Genomic DNA, 16,579 nt, shown 5'->3' with positions numbered 1-16,579 from the left:
CTAATGCATGTCATTGCTAGCCATAAGGTTTGTGGTTTTTTTTTTTTTTTTTTCTTTTGTCTATTAATTCATGTGTGGTGGGTTGCTCTGCAGTTTTCTTTGTGATGTTGGAAGCACTGTGTGGAATGTGGAGGCAGGTTTCTGTTTGTTGTAAAGAGATTTTAAGATTTGAGTTGGCAGGTATTATGGTGGTTGAATGTGGTTTTTCTGTTGGATGAGGGAAGATAGAAGTGGCAAAAGTGGGTAGGGAAGAGATAATGAAGAAAAACATCAAGGTGTCAGGAGTAGTTTCTATGGCTTTGAGTAGGCTGCTAATGATGTTGTACTGTTATTCATAGGCCCGCAACTCAAGTTCAGCAAACACTCCAATTGTTAGGGGGCCACCATTTTCCACCAGGTTCAGACACATGCAAAAACCACACGCTTAAGGAATCTCCATGCCAAAAAGCTGATTTACATTAATGGCTCCTTTCTGCAATCCACTCTGGGAGTTCCTCCCAGGTCCCTCTCACTTGCAGTGCTAATGCTTCCCTTATCACGGGCTTCAGAGGTACTGGGTCCAGAGAAATCTCTGCTCCTACCCAACAGTCCAAGTTTACCAATAAAAGCACATGCTGACAGTAGATTAGTGTAGTGGCCACTACTTCTCTGGAGTGGTGTGTTCTCTCCACTACCCAGGGAATACCCCGAGGCCTTACTCATTTGCTGGTCAGCATTCCACCAGGGAGGTCTCTGATGGCTTTTCTCACCTGCATGTCGGTGCTCTACAGGGCCAGTTTCCCTGTTTCTATTATTTTCCCCTGTCCCTTTCTCCTTTCTATTCCTACTCCCCCTAGTTTAGCTTACTATGACTTGATGAGCTGTTCAGAGCACCAGAATCCCTATTTCAAACTGCTGCACCTAGTTTTTCAAGCACTAAGATTCTAGAGGGAGTTAGCATGGGGACTACTAATGAGATGTCATTTTTCAGCTGTCTTTAACCCAATATTTTAAATAGGGAGCAGATTTAATCTGACATTTCTATTTCTCTAAAGAAAATGTACAAATGGCCAATCAACACATGGAAATATGCTTTCAAGATTTTTTTTTTTTAGTTAATTCATTTTTTTTAACATTTTACTTATGTTAAAATTTGTAGCTCATTCCACTTTGACAAAATTTGTGACCTTAACATAATCCATTCAAGAGACCCTAGTAGTTTAGATTTGGAAATATATGTTATCAGAATCCCACCTTTCTGAACTTATTTAACCACTTATACATTATCTGACTTAAAAATCATCACAGTTTAGTGATTTAATATTTAATATGCAAAGTGGCTATTTTCAATTTTCTCAATCCATGACTTTGAAAGAAATTCATCTTCTTAAAATCAGTTTGTCACAGAGGATGATATTTATTTCAGAAAGTTGTGAGATTTTCTCTTCTTCATGATTCTTTACACAGCATTGATCACTTCCTTATTTCTTAGAGTATAGATAAAGGAATTACCAGAGTATAAAAGAGAGCAACTGGTATAAGTACCATCAGCTCACTGATAAAGGGTCAACACAGGAGAGTCTATATAATGTAAAAATATCATGAATGATTTGATTAAATACACAGAAAGTTAATTTTAACAGAAGTGCTATATGAATAATTGAATGCAGGTTCCCTGCTACATAGGCCCTTATTGACATTTTAATGCAGAGTAGCCTTGACATCATGGTGTGGTACTGCAGTGGAGTACAAATTGCCACATAGTGATCATAGGCCATTGCCTGCAAGAGAAAGCACTCCAGTTTCAGTAAGGCAGAGAAAATAAAATTGTGCCATGCATTCATAGTGGAAAATCGTTCTGTCCTCAGAAAAGAAGTTCTGTAACATCTTGGGGGTAATGGCACAGGAACAGCAGGAATCCATCAGAGCCAGGTTGCCCAGAAAGATGTACATTGGTGTGAGAATACAGCGGTCCTTGAAATCAATGCGACAAACTAAAGATTACCCAACACGGTGATTAGATGGATAATAAAGAGCACCACAAAAATAAGGGACTTAGACCTCTGTGGTCTGTAAATCCTGTGAGGATAAACTCAGTTTTCTAAGACTGACACTCTTTAGCCATTCCTTACTTCTCTGCCGAGACAGAAACTGTAGAGAAATTAAATTCTAAACTAGTGTCTTCCTTTTCACTTTTCTCATTCCTCCAGGCACAAAAATAAAGAACCTCTTCTTTAATCATCATGTAATGTCTCCTGAAAACTGGCACCTACATAGCAGGTCACATCTTGTGAGAAAAAAACTATCACTGAATGTACATGCAGAGATTCTCTGGAATACCTGTGAACATGTTCTGGATGGAAAATAATTTTTTGCATGAATTATCTAATGTTAATGTACAAATTCATTGTTTTTGTTGTTGTTATATGCCATCAAGTCAGACCCGACTCATACCGAACCCTCCTTGGGTTTCCGAGGTGGTATCACTATGGAAGTAGACTGCCCAATCTTCCTTCTGAGAAGTGGCTTAGCAGTCAAGTGCCTTAGGCACTATGCTACCAGAGCTCCTATACAAATTCATAGTCAGTATAAATAATGTGGCACTTCCAAAAGTAAAAGTCCATTTAATTATTATTATTTTTTTCTCTCAAGGAAAATATAAGTTTTAGATGCTATCCAAGTGGGATCTATGTTTGGAAATTATTGCCCTTTAAACATTTTACATGTTGTCATTTGAGAACCCCACATATCACAGTTATTGTTGTTGTTGTTGTTGTTATGTGCCGTCGAGTCAGCCCCGACTCATAGCGACCCCTCCTTGGGTTTCCGAGGCAGTATCACTACGGAAGTAGGATTGCCCAACCTTCCTTCTGAGGAGTGGCTGGTGGGTTTGAACCGCCAGCCGTCTGGTTAGCAGGCAAGTGTCTTAGCCACTATGCTACAGTAGGTTTTAAAAATGATTTCTCTATCTTAGTACCCCTTAACATATAAGGTCACCAAAGGAAATGTAAATGAAAGACTTACTCATCCTTTAAGGCAGGGTTGAAATAGAGAACATTTTAGATTTTCTAAATAAATTAATTTGGATATAATTTTATATTTGTCTCAACATTTTTTGGATCCTTTCCTTTCTTAGTATGTGAAGTCATCCAAGAAGTTATAACTCTTAACAATATATTTATCCTCATACCTCCTATCTCTAATTTTAAGTATCTCTTCATATATGTCTAACATTATGAGTTTTGGTGATCAAATTTCCTTACACAGTAGTCAGTTTTCACGGTAAATAATTTTTCTAGTGTTCTCTCAAATATCTTCAGAAACTAATTTCCTCATATTTGGTGAATCCCTTGTAAGTTCCACATTTATTTGGTTATTGAATTTTGCATATATATTATAGACTCCTAATCCATCATTTTTACTGGAGTTCAATGATGACCCAATTTTCTTGTATGCTTATTGTAGTTTCCAAAAACCCACTCCAAATGAGTTGATCTAACACATAGTGATGCATTTGTATTGAGTAGAACTACCCAGTAAGCTTTCCAAGTCTGTAAATCTTTATGGAAGTAGACCACCTCATCTTTCTCCCAAGGAGCAGCTGGTGAATTTGAACTGCCAGTCTTCTGATTAGCAGCTGAATGTTTCCACCACTAGGCTAAAAGAGCTCCTTATTGTAGTTTCACAATCATAATATTTCAGTATTCCATATGCAAAAAAAAGCATACTTTTTCTTCCTTCAGAATGGCAGAATATATTTGCAAATCAAGTATCTGATTAGCAGTCTGTGTGGAAAACATAGAAACAACTTTTGCAACTAAATAAAAAGATAACTAACCAAATGTTTTAAATAGGCAGAAGATCTAAGCTGACATTTCTAATTTGGTAAGAAAAATGTAAAAGTGATCAATAAGCACATGAAAACATGCTTTCAAAATTTTTTTTATTAATTCATTTTTTTGAACACTTTCTTGTGCTATAGGTGAAAGTTTACACATCATATTAGTTTCCCATTCTATAATTTATACAGAAATTGAACTGTAACATTGGTTGCAGTCCCCACCATGTGCCAGCACACTTCTCATTTCAACCCTGGGTTCCCAGTTTCCTTTCACCCAGTTTCCTTTCCCTCCCTACCTTCTAATTTTTTGCTTTTGGGCAAACGTTGCCTTTTTGATCTCATACAGTTTATTGTCCTAAGAAGCACATGGTTCATGGTGTTATTTTTAATTTTAGAACCAATTTATCATGTGGCTAAAAGGTGACCTTCAGGAGTGGCTCCCACTCTAAGTTAGAAGTGTGTCTTAGGGTAATAATTTTAGGGGTTCCTCCAGTCTCCATAAGTCCAGTAACTCTGGTCATATTAGTAAACTTGAATTTTGTTCTACGTTTTTCTCCCATTCTAACTGAGACCTTCTGTTGTGTCGCTGGTCAAAGCAATTGGTAGTTCACTGTCCTTTGTTCCAGATGGTAGGAAAACAATAGCTGTGTCTTAGATGGTCGTACAAAAGCTTTTAGGAAACCAGATGCTTCTCACCAAACCAGGATATAGAACATTATTTTTATGAACAATTTTATGGCAATTAACCTAGATGTCCCTCAAGACTAATGTCCTTATCTTTCAACACCAAGTTTTCACAAGGTGTTTGGATATATCTAAGAGCTTTCCAAACTGTGCCCCCTATGTGCTCTATTATATGTTTGAACATGCAGGCAATACATGTAAATATGTATATAGAAATACTCACAGCTATATCTATATGTACATGCAGATGTACTTCTGTATGTCTTTCCACACTTATATTAAATACATATTTACTTGTGTATTCAATCACAAATTATGGTGCTACATTGTTTTTTCAGGATTATATATGTTATAGTATTTACCATAATTGCCGGAAGCATGGACTTTTAAAGAATAATAGAGTCATCTTTCTTTTCTTCCAGTACTACTTTTGAAACTGCTTGAAGTCTTTTAACTCAGCATATTTCAGATGGACAACTTTGAAGAAGAGTCTATAATGATTGTTCAAAATAGGTTGTTTCAAAAATGTTTTTTGGTAACTTTTTATATGGTGGAGCTCAGGTGGCATAGTGCCTAATGCACTTGACCGCTAACCAGAACACTGGTGGTTCAAACCCACTAGCCACTCCTTGGAAGGCAGACTGGGCAATCTACTCCATAAAGATTTACTGCCTTGGAAACCCAAGGAGGGTTGCTATGAGTTGGAATTAACTTGATGGCAGCGAGTTTGGTTTGGTTTTTGGTTTTAATATGTTACTTTCATTACTTATGCTGAATGTAATGTGTATTTTTTATCTTATATTATAATTAAGTTACTTGGAGTCTTATCACTAGAGGATAGTGAGAAAATGAATGAAATACACTTACCTTAGGAGCTCTTGTGACGTAGTGGGTAAGGCATTTGGTTGCTAACCAGAAGATTGGTTATTTAAACCAACCAGCTGCTCCATGTGAGGAAGATCAGGCAATCTATTTCAATAAAGATTTAAAGTCTTGGAGACCAACTGGGGGTTGTTATGATTTGGAAACAACTCAATGGGAGTGGGTATTTTTTTTGTGTGTGTGTGTGTGTGTGTGTAGGTTAATGTTAATCTAATCTTTCAGAATTATAGTATTTTGAGAAGATTTTGTATAAATATTAATATATTGCCTTATACCATTATTTTAAGACTACCTAGTGGTGATCTGGTAGCATAGTGCCTAAGGGCACTTGACTGCTAACCAGAAAGCTGGCGGTTCAAACCCACAAGCCACTCCTCGGAAGGAAGGTTGGGCAATCCTACTTCCATAGTGATACTGCCTCGGAAACCCAAGGAGGGGTCGCTATGAGTCGGGGCCGACTCGACGGCACATAACAACAACAACAGTGGTGATTCAACCAAAAATTCATACTATGTGGAATTTGGACAAATGGATACTGTTTTCAGTAATCAACACTTCCATAGAAGGCATTATGTCAGAATAATACTACTGAGTGAAAACTCAGGTTTTCTTTGAAATATAAATTATTAAACTAATTTAGAAATACATATTTTTTTCCATTCCACAATTGTTTTACAAAGTTGTTTATGGCCTTACTTGTGTATTTGTTGATGAAACAATGGTACTTTTGAGCTTAGAATAGGTGTGAATTATCAAGAGTATTGTGTCTCATTATGACTTTCCATGATATATTCATTTAGAGAAAAGTCAAGTGGATAAAACCTAAAAAACAATGAAAAATTCTGTATATTGCTGTATAGTAATACTTTAATATAAATAAATTAAAAATCATTTCTTATATTTTGAGTTCACTGACAATGGTTTACTAGGGGCTCATTGGCCAATTGATATGTGTTTTAGGAGAATTTAGAATAAAAACATTGGTCTTTAAATATTTGGGCATAAATTATGAACATCTGGGATACTCTCTCTACCAATGACAATAATCATGTAATTAGTCTCAAGGAAAAATTAAATTTTTCCATTAAACTTAAAGGACTTTTTTTGTCATTAGGGTATTTTTCCAGACTTCTAACCTGAGAGACATGATTCCCAAAACACAGGTAAACCAAACAGCATCAATTAGAGATAGACAGCTTTTGAGATTTTGAGGTTAAATCAAATGGCTTTAAGTAATGTCAATTTAAGGATCAACTTGTTGATTTGATACATACCAAACATATCTCTCTATATATACTTAATCTTGCTTATGTGAAAATATGTTGTTGTTGTTATGTGCTGTCGAGTCAGACCCAAATCATAGTGACCCCTCCTTAGGTTTCCAAGGCAGTATCACTATGGAAGTAGATTGCCCCATCTTCCTTCTGAGGAGTGGCTGGTGGGTTTGAACCACCAGCTTTCTGGTTAGCAGTCAGGGGCCTTAGGCATTATGATACCAGAGCTCCTTGTGAAAATATAGTGTGTGTGGAGGGAATTAAAGATTCATATTCATTACTTAGTTCTGGAAATAGAGATTAAACTACACTTTGATGAGAGATTTGTATCAGTTCAGAAGAGGCAAAATGTGGTATGATCAACCAGGGTCTCATTTCTATCCTTCACTCCCTATGAGGAATTTGATCAAATTGTATAGGATCATCCTTTGAAGCCACTCTGAAATTGTGTTCTTTAGTTTCACATATGAAAACATAAAATAATTTTGCAATTGGTATTCCATCTCTGTCCTTTATTGAATATATGCCCTAAGCAATACTTTACTCAGTATCTGATTTGAGTTTCTCATTACTTTCCAAATCCGTCTGTCCCTTATCTCTGTATCTCAGGGCTCCAAAGGCTGCCTTTTGAATTGTGGTGTTGGCAAAGCATACCAAAAATACCATGGACTGCCAGAGGAATGAATAAATCTGTCCTGGAAGAAGTGCTGCTGGAATGCTTCTTAGAAATGAGAGTGGCCAGACATCATCTCACCTACTTTGGTCATGTTGTCAGAAGGGACCATTCCCTGGAGAAGGATATCATTCTTTGTAAAGTAAAGGGTCACCAAAAAAAGGTAACTCTGAGTTGGAGCCAAGTTGATGGCACCTGAGAAGAAAAACAACAGTTAGGTGTGTTGTGGTATCTAATGGTGGTTTTAATTTTTCATGGTAGCATAGTATTTAAGGCATTTGACTATTAACCAGAAGGCAGTTCTGAAGGAAGATTGAGAGATCTATTTCCATAGGGATACCCCCTCAGAAAACCAAGGAGGGGTCACTATGAGTCGGGTCTGACTCGACGGCAGTGAGTTTGAGATGACAAAGGATATTGAGGACTTTTTCATGCACTTCTTGTGCTTTCATTTATCTTCTTTTGTAAAGTGTCTGTTCAACCCTTTTGCTCCTTTTTTGTTTGGCATTTGTCTTCTTATTATTGAGTCATAAAGGTCCTCTATATATTGTAGTTATAATTCCATATGCTCTATAATTTGTGGCTGACTTCTCATATTCCTTTTTCTTTTTTTTTTATTTGATAGTATTTTATTGTGCTTTTGGTAAAAGCTTAGAGAGCAAATTAAGGTCCCATTTAACAGTTCAATACATATTATTCAGTGACATTGGTTACTTTTTCTATGTTTTGTCTACATTTTCATTATTTCCATTCTGGTCATTCTCTTTCCATTGATCTTTCTTTCCCACCTGATCCCCTTTGCCTTCCATCTTTGGGCATATGTTCAATAAAGGACAGAGATGGAATAACAATTGCAAAATTATTTTATGTTTTCATATGTGAAACTAAAGAACACATGGATAAATGTTGACCATTTAGGCCTTACATGATGATATATGCACAGTACTTACATTTGATGTTGCTTATTTTATGGGCCAATTCTGTTTACCTCAAAAATGACCTCAGGATTAGTCTCAATTCAAAGTTTAAATGTTATTTCAGGGCAATAGTCTTGAGAGTTTCCCTAGTTTCTTCCAATCCAGTAAGTCTTGTCTTTTTTTTTTTTTTTTTTTAAATTGGTTTTGTTCTACAGTTTTCTCCCATTCTATCCAGGACCATCTACTCTGTCCCTGGTTAGAATACTTGGTAGTGTAGCTGGGCGTCATTCTAGTTTTTCTGGTCTTAGGACAAATGAGGCTGTGGTTCATGTAAGCTATTTGTCTTATGGACTAGTTTCTTTTTTGGTTTCCTTCTTTCTTTTTTCTCCAGACAAGTGCAGACAAATAGTTTTATCTCAGATGGCCACTCACAAGCTTTTAAGACCCCAGACACTACATACCAAACTAGAAGCAAGAATGGTCAGACTTTGTCTCATATATTTTGGTCATGTTGTCAAAAGGTACAAATCTCTGGAGAAGGGTATCATGCTTGGTATATCTGAGGATCAGTGAAAAGGGAAAGACCCTTAACAAGAAGGATTGATCCAGAGGCTGCCATGATGGGCTCAGCATTGCAAATAGTGTGAGGATGTCATAGAACCAGACAGTTTTTCATGCTGTTGTTCATAAGGTCACTAGGAGTCAGAACCAACTCAATGGTATCAAACAACAACCGTGGTTAATGAGGAGTAGTGGTTAAGGTGTAATCGTTAAGTCATTCAGCCACTAACATAAAGGTCAGAAGTTCAAATCCACCAGCAGGACAAAGATGAGGCAGTCTTTTTCCATGGGGATTTATACCCTTAGAAACCCTATGGAGTAGTTCTACTATATCCTAAAGAGTTGCTATGATTAGGAACCAACTCATTGGCAGAGAGTTTGGTTTAGGTTTAGTGGCCGATGATTGCCAACATCTCTCCTTTGTTTGTTGGTTCTTTGAATGTTCTCTTTAATAAAGTATCTGTTCATGTCCTTTACCTATTTTTAATTTAATTAATTATCTTTTTGTTGTTGACCTGTTGAAATTTTCTATATATTTTAGAGATGAGACACCTATCAGATTGGTCATTACCAAATATTTTTTCCCAGTCTGTAGTTTCCCTTTGCTCTCTTTTGATAAAGTCTGTTTAAGAGCATAAGAATTTAATTTTATGAGGCCCTGTTATCTAATTTGATTTGTTATTTATGATGCTGTTGATTTTATAATCTATTACTGAGAAAAATTAGGATCCATAGTTTTGTCCCTTTTGAGTAAGTGTTTGTGTGTGATGTGAAGTATGAATCATTTCATTTTTCTGGAAATGCATGTCCAGTTTTGCCAGCACCATTTATTAAAAGGACTACTTCTGCTTTGAATGTTTTTTGACCACTTGTTGAAAATCAGTTGACTATGGATAGACAGATTTACTTCAAAGTTCTCAATTCTATTCCATTGATCTGTACATATGTCATTGAAGCAGTACCAAGCTGTTTTGATTGCTATGGCTGTATAATATATCTTGAAACTGGAACGTGTGAGGCCTCCTACTTTGTTCTTCAGTGTTGTTTTAGCTATTTTGGGCCTCTTTCTTTTCCAGATAAAAGTGATGATTAGTTTTTTCCATTCCAGTAAAGAATGGAATTTAGATAGTGTGATAGTTAAGGTTGGATGTCAAAGTGGCTGGGCTGTGATGCTCAGTGGTTTAACAATTATAATGTAGTAATTCCCCATTATGAGATCTGATATGAGCAGCCAGTCAGTTGAAAGGGGGTCTTCTCTGGTGTGTGCACTGCTTTCAATATGTATGGATGTCCTGACAAAACTCTCTGGCTTCTTGCTTGATCTGGATCCTGCATCTGTCTCATCACTGCCTGTTATATTTCCTGATGATCTTGGGATTTTTGCCTTAGCAGCCTGTGTGCCAACAGTTTGCCCACTTTCCTGCCAACTTTGGATTCGTCAGTCCCCTCAGCCACCAACCAAATGCATTGCCTGCCAATCTTGGGTTCATTAGCTCCAGAAGCTATGTGAATTAGGAGAAGCCTCCAGCCTGATGTCCTACTCATGGCCTTGGAACTTGCCAACCTTTACAAGTCTGTGAATCATTTCTTGAAATAAACCTTCTGTCTCTCTGTATCTGTCTCTGTCTTTCTCTCTCTCTCGTCTCTCCTCACTGGTTTTGCTTTTCTAGAGCAGGCTAAGGTAGATGAAGATTGCATTATGTCTGTAGATCAGTTTGAATAATATTGACATTTTAACAATTTTAACTATTCCAATCCATGAGCATGAAAGTTTCTTCCATTTATGTAAATATTTTTTAGTGACTTGCAGTATTATTTTATACTTTTCATTGTATAAATCTTTTCTCTCCCTGGTTTGGTTCATTCTTACATATTTTATCCTTTTGATAGTTATTATAAATGGTATTGTTTTCTTGATTTCCTTTTCAGGATTCTTCTTGTTAGTGTAAAGGAACCCCACTTGTTTTTACATGATGATCTTGTATCCTGCCACTTTGCTGAATCATTCTATTAGATCCAGCAGTTTCTTGCAGAATCTTTGGGATTTTCTATGTATAGGATCATGTAACCTGCAGATAGAGATAGTTTTACTTCTTCCTTTCCAATTTAGATTATCTTTATTTCTCTTTCTTGCCTTATTGCTCTGGCTAGGACTTCCAGTACAATGTTGAATAGAAGTGGTGACAGTGGGCATTCTTGTCATGTTCTGATTTCCAAGGGAAATGCTCTTGGGTTTTGTCAGTTGAGAATAATATTGGCCATTGGTTTTGCACTTGTTACTGTTTGTAAGCTCCAGTGAGTCAATTCCAACCCACCACAATCCTATGTACAACAGAAAGAAACAACTGCCTGGTCCTGAGCCATCCTCAAAATTGTTGCAATGCTTGAACGCATTGTTTCAGCCATTATTTCAATCCATTTTGTTGAGCTTCTTCCTCTTCTTCACTGACCATCTACTTTATGAAACATGATATTCTTCTCCAGGGACTGACCCCTCCTGACAGCATTACCAAAGTACGGTAGATGAAGTCACTCCATCTTTGCTGCTAAGGAGTCTTCCTGCTGTAGTTTATCCAAGTTGCTTTTCTGGCAACCCATTTGTTCCAGTTTAATATTCTTGGCCAACACTATAATTAAAATGCATCAATTCTTCTTTGACTTTCCGTATTTATTGTCCAGCTTTCTCATTCATATGAGGTGATTGAAAACACCATAACTTGGATCAAGTGCACCTTAGTCTTCACTTGACCTCTTTGCTTTTTAACCCTTTGAGTAAGTCTTTTGCAACACATTCACCCAATGAAATACTTCATTTGATCCCTTGAGGAATTTCCATTCTTTTCCTTTTTTGATGACAATGATTTTTATCAGAAAAGGGTTCTGAGATTTATTACATGACTTTTCTTCATAAACTGAGACAATCATGTGATTTTTATTCTCATTTTTATTTAGGTAGTGATTTATTTTTCAATGTTGAATTATCATTGCATTCAATGGTATCACCCCACCTGATACAATGCATTACTATTTTTTTATGTTGTTGAATTCTTTTGACTAAAAATTTGTTGAGAATTTTTATGTCTCTATTCATGATGAATATTGGTTTGCCTTTTTTTTTTTTTTTTATGTGTGTGTGATGTATTTACCTCACTTTAGTATCAGGGTGATGCTGGCTTCATAAAATGATTTAGGGACTATTCCGTCCTTTTTTATGTTCTGGAAGAATTTGAGTAAAATTGATGTCACTTCTTCTCTGAATGTTTAGTAGAATTCCGTAGTGAAGCTATCTGGCCTAGACCTTTTTGTTGTTGTTGTTGTTGCGAGTGCTTTTTTCTTTTTTTTAATGATATCATGAATCTCTATTTTGGTTATGTGTCTGTTTAGATTTTCTACCTCTATTTGTGTTAGTTTATGTAGATAGTGTGTTTATAAAAATTTGTCAATTTCTGTTAGGTTTTCAAATTTATTGGTGAGAAATTTTTCATAATCTGTTTTATGCTCTTCTTTATCTCAGGTACATGTGTTGTAAATGTTTCCAATTTCGCATCTTGTTTTGGTTATTTGTATTTTCCTATTTTTTTCCTTTGTCAATTTGGTCAGTGGTTTATAAATTTTATTGATCCTCTCAAAGAACCAACTTCTACTTCTAATCTTACTGATTTTGTTGATTCTTTCTACTTCTTTTTTTTCTGTTTTCTATTTCATTTATTTCTTGTCTAATCTTGATTTTTTCTTTCTTTTTGTAGTTTTGTCCTTCTTTTTCTCTGTCTTTTATAATTGTTAGCTGTTTAAGCTATTGATTTTGGACCATTTTTCTTTTTTAATTTGTGCATTTATTGGTATAGATTTCTCTCTTAGCACTGCTTTTGTTACATTTCAACTTTTTGGGCATATTGTGTTCTCATTCTTGTTTGATTCTAAGAATTTTTTTAAATTTCACTTTTGATTTTTTTTCTACAAACCAATAGCTTTTTTTTTTTTTTTTAATAGTGTTTTATTTAGTTTCCATGTATTTATTTTCTTATTCTTCCTGTTTAATTTCTCTTTTCATTCTGCTTTTGCTGGAAAAGATGCTTTGTTTAATTGCAGTCTTTTAAAGCTTACTGAGGCTTTATTTATGGTCTAAAATACAGTCTATCCTGGAGATTGTTCCATGTGCATTAGAGAAGAATATATATTGTGCTAAAGTTGGGTGATGTGTTCTTTATATCTCTGCAAGGTCCAGTTGGTTAGTAGTGTTATATAGATGTTCAGTATCTTTGTTAATTTTTTCTTGTTCTGTGCATAATTGAAAGTGGTGTGTTGAAATAGTGTATTATTATTCTAGAACTGTCTATTTCTGTTATCAATTCTGTTAATGTTTCTTTTATAAATTTTGGAGCTCTGGCATTAGGTACATAGATATTTTGAATTGTTATATCTTCTTGGGAGAACATGAAGAAAGCCAGTGGTGGTCTGGAACAGCCAAGGAGACCAAGAAGTGAGCCAGGGTGACCTGTAATAGCTATAGGCAACCAAGAAGGAAGCTGGTGGAAGTTAGGAACAGATAAGGGAAACTAGGCTGTGAGCAGAGAGTTTCGGAACAGCTAAAGGAGATGAACTTTTCTGTCAGTTTGTCATACTGTGGTGGTTTGTATGTTGCTGTGAGGCTGGAAGCTATGCTACCAGGGTTTCAAATGCCAGCAGGGATACCCATGGTGGACAGGTTTCAGCAGAACTTCCAGAATAAGAAAGAATTGGAAGAAGGAAGAGGCCATTCACTACTCAAAGATTTGGCCTGTGAAAACGTTATGAATAGCAGTGAAACACTGTCTGATATATATATTACTGGAAAACTTTATGAATAGCCCTAAAACATTGTCTGATATTGTCCTAGAAGATGAACCCCTCAGGTGGGAGAGCACTCAAAATACATCCGGGAAAGAGCTACATCTTCAGAGTAGAGCCAACCTTAATGATGTGGATAGAGTAAAGCTTTTGGGACCTCCATTTGCTGGTGTGGCATGACCCAAAATAAGAAGGAACAACTGCAAACATCCATTAATAATCAGAACATGGAATGTATGAAGTATGAATCAAAATTGGAACTTGTCAAAAATGAAATGGAACACATAAAGATTGATATCCTAAGCACTCATCAGCTGAAATGGACTGGATTTTGCCATATTGAATCAGACAACCATGTGACCTACTATGCTGGGAATATCAAATTGAAGAAGAATGGTGTGCCATTCATCATCACAAAGAATGTTTCAAGATCTATTCTGAATATAATGCTATCAGTGATAGGATAATATCCATGCACCCACAAGAAGGACCAGTTAATACTATTATTATTCAAGTTTACTCACCAATCACCAAAGCTAAAGATGAGGAAGTTGAAGATTTTTACCAACTTCTGCAGCCTGAGATTGACAGAACCTGCAATCAAGATGTGTTAATTATCACTGGTGATTGGAATGCAAAAGTTGGAAACAAAGAAGAATCACTGGTATTTGGAAATTTTGGCCTTGGTGATAGCAATAATGCTAGAGATCACATGATAGAATTTTGCAAGACCAATGACTTATTCATAGCAAATACTTTTTTTCAGCCAAAAAAAAAAAAAAAAAAAATGGCAGCTATACACATGGACTTTGCCAGATGGAGTACACAGGAATCAGATTGACTACAACTGTAATAAGAGGTGATGTAGAAACTCAATATCTTCAGCTCAACAAGGCCAGGAGCTGATTATGTAACAGATCATCAACAGCTCATATCCAAGTTCAAGTTGATGTTGAAGACAAATAAAACAAGTCTAGTGGAGCCAAAATAAGACCTTGATTATATCCCTCCTGAATTTAGAAACCATCTAAAGAACAGATTTGATGCACTGAGCACCAATGACCAAAGTCATTGGGAGATGACATAAAGAACATCATCCATGAAGAAAGTAAAAAGGTCATTAAAAAGACAGAAAAGGAAGAAAAGACCAGCATGGATGTCAGGAGGGACTCTGAAACTTGCTCTTGAGTGAAGAGTAGCTAAAGCAAATGTAAGAAATTACAAGATAAAGGAACTGAACAGAAAATTTTAAAGAGCAGCTGAAGAAGACAAAGTCAATTATTATAATGAAATGTGTAAAGACCTACAGTTAGAAAATAAAAAGGGAGGAACACACTTGGCCTTTCTCAAGCTGAAAGGCCTGAAGAAAAACAATCAATCCATGTGTTGCAATATTAAAAGATTCTATGGACAAGGTATTGAATTATGCAGGAGATATCAAAAGAAGATGGAAGAAATACACAGAGTCACTTTACCAAAAGGAAGTGGTCGATTTCATCTATTTCAGGAGGTAGCATATGATCAAGAACCAATGGTATTGAAGGAAGAAGTCAAAGCTGCACTGAAGGAATTGGCAAAAAAACAAAGCCAATTAATGGAATTGATGGAATATACATTGAGATGTTTCAACAAACAGTGAGTGCTAGAGGAACTGACTTGTCTATACTAAGAAATATGGAAGACAGCTACCTGGCCAACTGACTGGAAGAGATCCATATTTGTATCCATATGAAAGAAAGGTGATCCCACAGAATGTGAAAATTATCCCACAATATCAGTAGTATCACATGCAAGTAAAATTTTACTGACAGTAATTAAAAAATTGTTGCAGCAGTATATGGACAGAGAACTTCCAGAAATGCAAGCTGATGCATAAGAGGATGTGGAACAAGGGATATCTTTGCTGATGTCAGATGGATCCTGGCTGAAAGCAAAGTATACCAGAAAGATGTTTACTTGTGTTCTACTGACTGTACAAAATCATTAACTTGTGTAGATCATAAAAATTATGGATAATATTTAAATGAATGGGAATTCCTGAACACTTGATTGTACATGAGGAACCTGTACATAAACCAGGGGGCTGTTGTTCAAACAGAACAAATGGATGCTGCACTATTTAAAATCAAGAAGAGAGTGTGTTAGGGGTGTATCCTTTCACTGCATTTATTCAATTTGTATGCTGAGCAAACAATATGAGAAGCTGGACTATATGAAGAAGAATGAGACATCAAATTGGAGGAAGGCTCATGAACAACTTGAAATATGCAGATGACACAACTTTGCTTGCTGAAAGTGAGGGTAACTTGAAGCATTTACTGATGAAGATTGAAGAATACAGTCTACAGTATGAATTACACCTCAATAAAAAGAAAACAAAAATCCTCACAACTGGATCTATAAGTAGCATCATAATAAAGAGAGAAAACATTGAAGTTGTCAAAGAGTTCATATTATTTTGTTCTACAATCAACTCAGCCAGACATGGGGCTCAACTGAATTTGGTCAAGAAAAAGACAAATGGCTGTAAAGCCTCACTCTCATAAAGCCAGATCCTAGGACATCTCCGCCTGTAATAGCTTTAGTCATGGGCTGAAACTCACCCATTGGGTGCCTAAGAGATGGAGATAATTTTTCTGAAGTTCTCTGAACAGAACAAGGTTCTCTGAACACTGAAACAAGAGACACAACTCTGCAGCCTCCTCTCCCAAGGGGGCTCACTTAAGATGAGGATCTCTCACCTCTGTGAACTGAAAAGCCTGTGCTATAGGGGTTACAGAAGAGGGTATCAGGGTGATTTTTCACTAGAGTCTAGGCAGGAGTTTCCTCTGCCCAGAAAGAAGCCAGAGCCATACCAGTGAATTATGTCTGGTCAACCAGATTCTCTGCTCTCAAAATTACAGCTTTCCCAGTACAGTGATTGCTTAAAAAGTTGGAATTA

At 36.2% G+C, this 16,579-nt stretch overlaps 1 pseudogene; it reads right to left on the bottom strand.

Moving 5' to 3' along the window:
- Positions 1 to 1,526: 1,526 nt before the first annotated feature.
- Positions 1,527 to 16,245, bottom strand: LOC103212768 (annotated as a pseudogene).
- Between the last annotated feature and the right edge of the window lie 334 nt (positions 16,246 to 16,579).

The sequence above is a fragment of the Orycteropus afer genome, unplaced genomic scaffold (assembly GCF_000298275.1).
Source record: "Orycteropus afer afer isolate SDZICR_OR568_19922 unplaced genomic scaffold, OryAfe1.0 scaffold01094, whole genome shotgun sequence".
NCBI classification, from domain to species: Eukaryota; Metazoa; Chordata; class Mammalia; order Tubulidentata; family Orycteropodidae; genus Orycteropus; species Orycteropus afer.
Note: the sequence above shows the minus strand (reverse complement) of the source record. Positions and strands in the feature narration are given on the sequence as shown.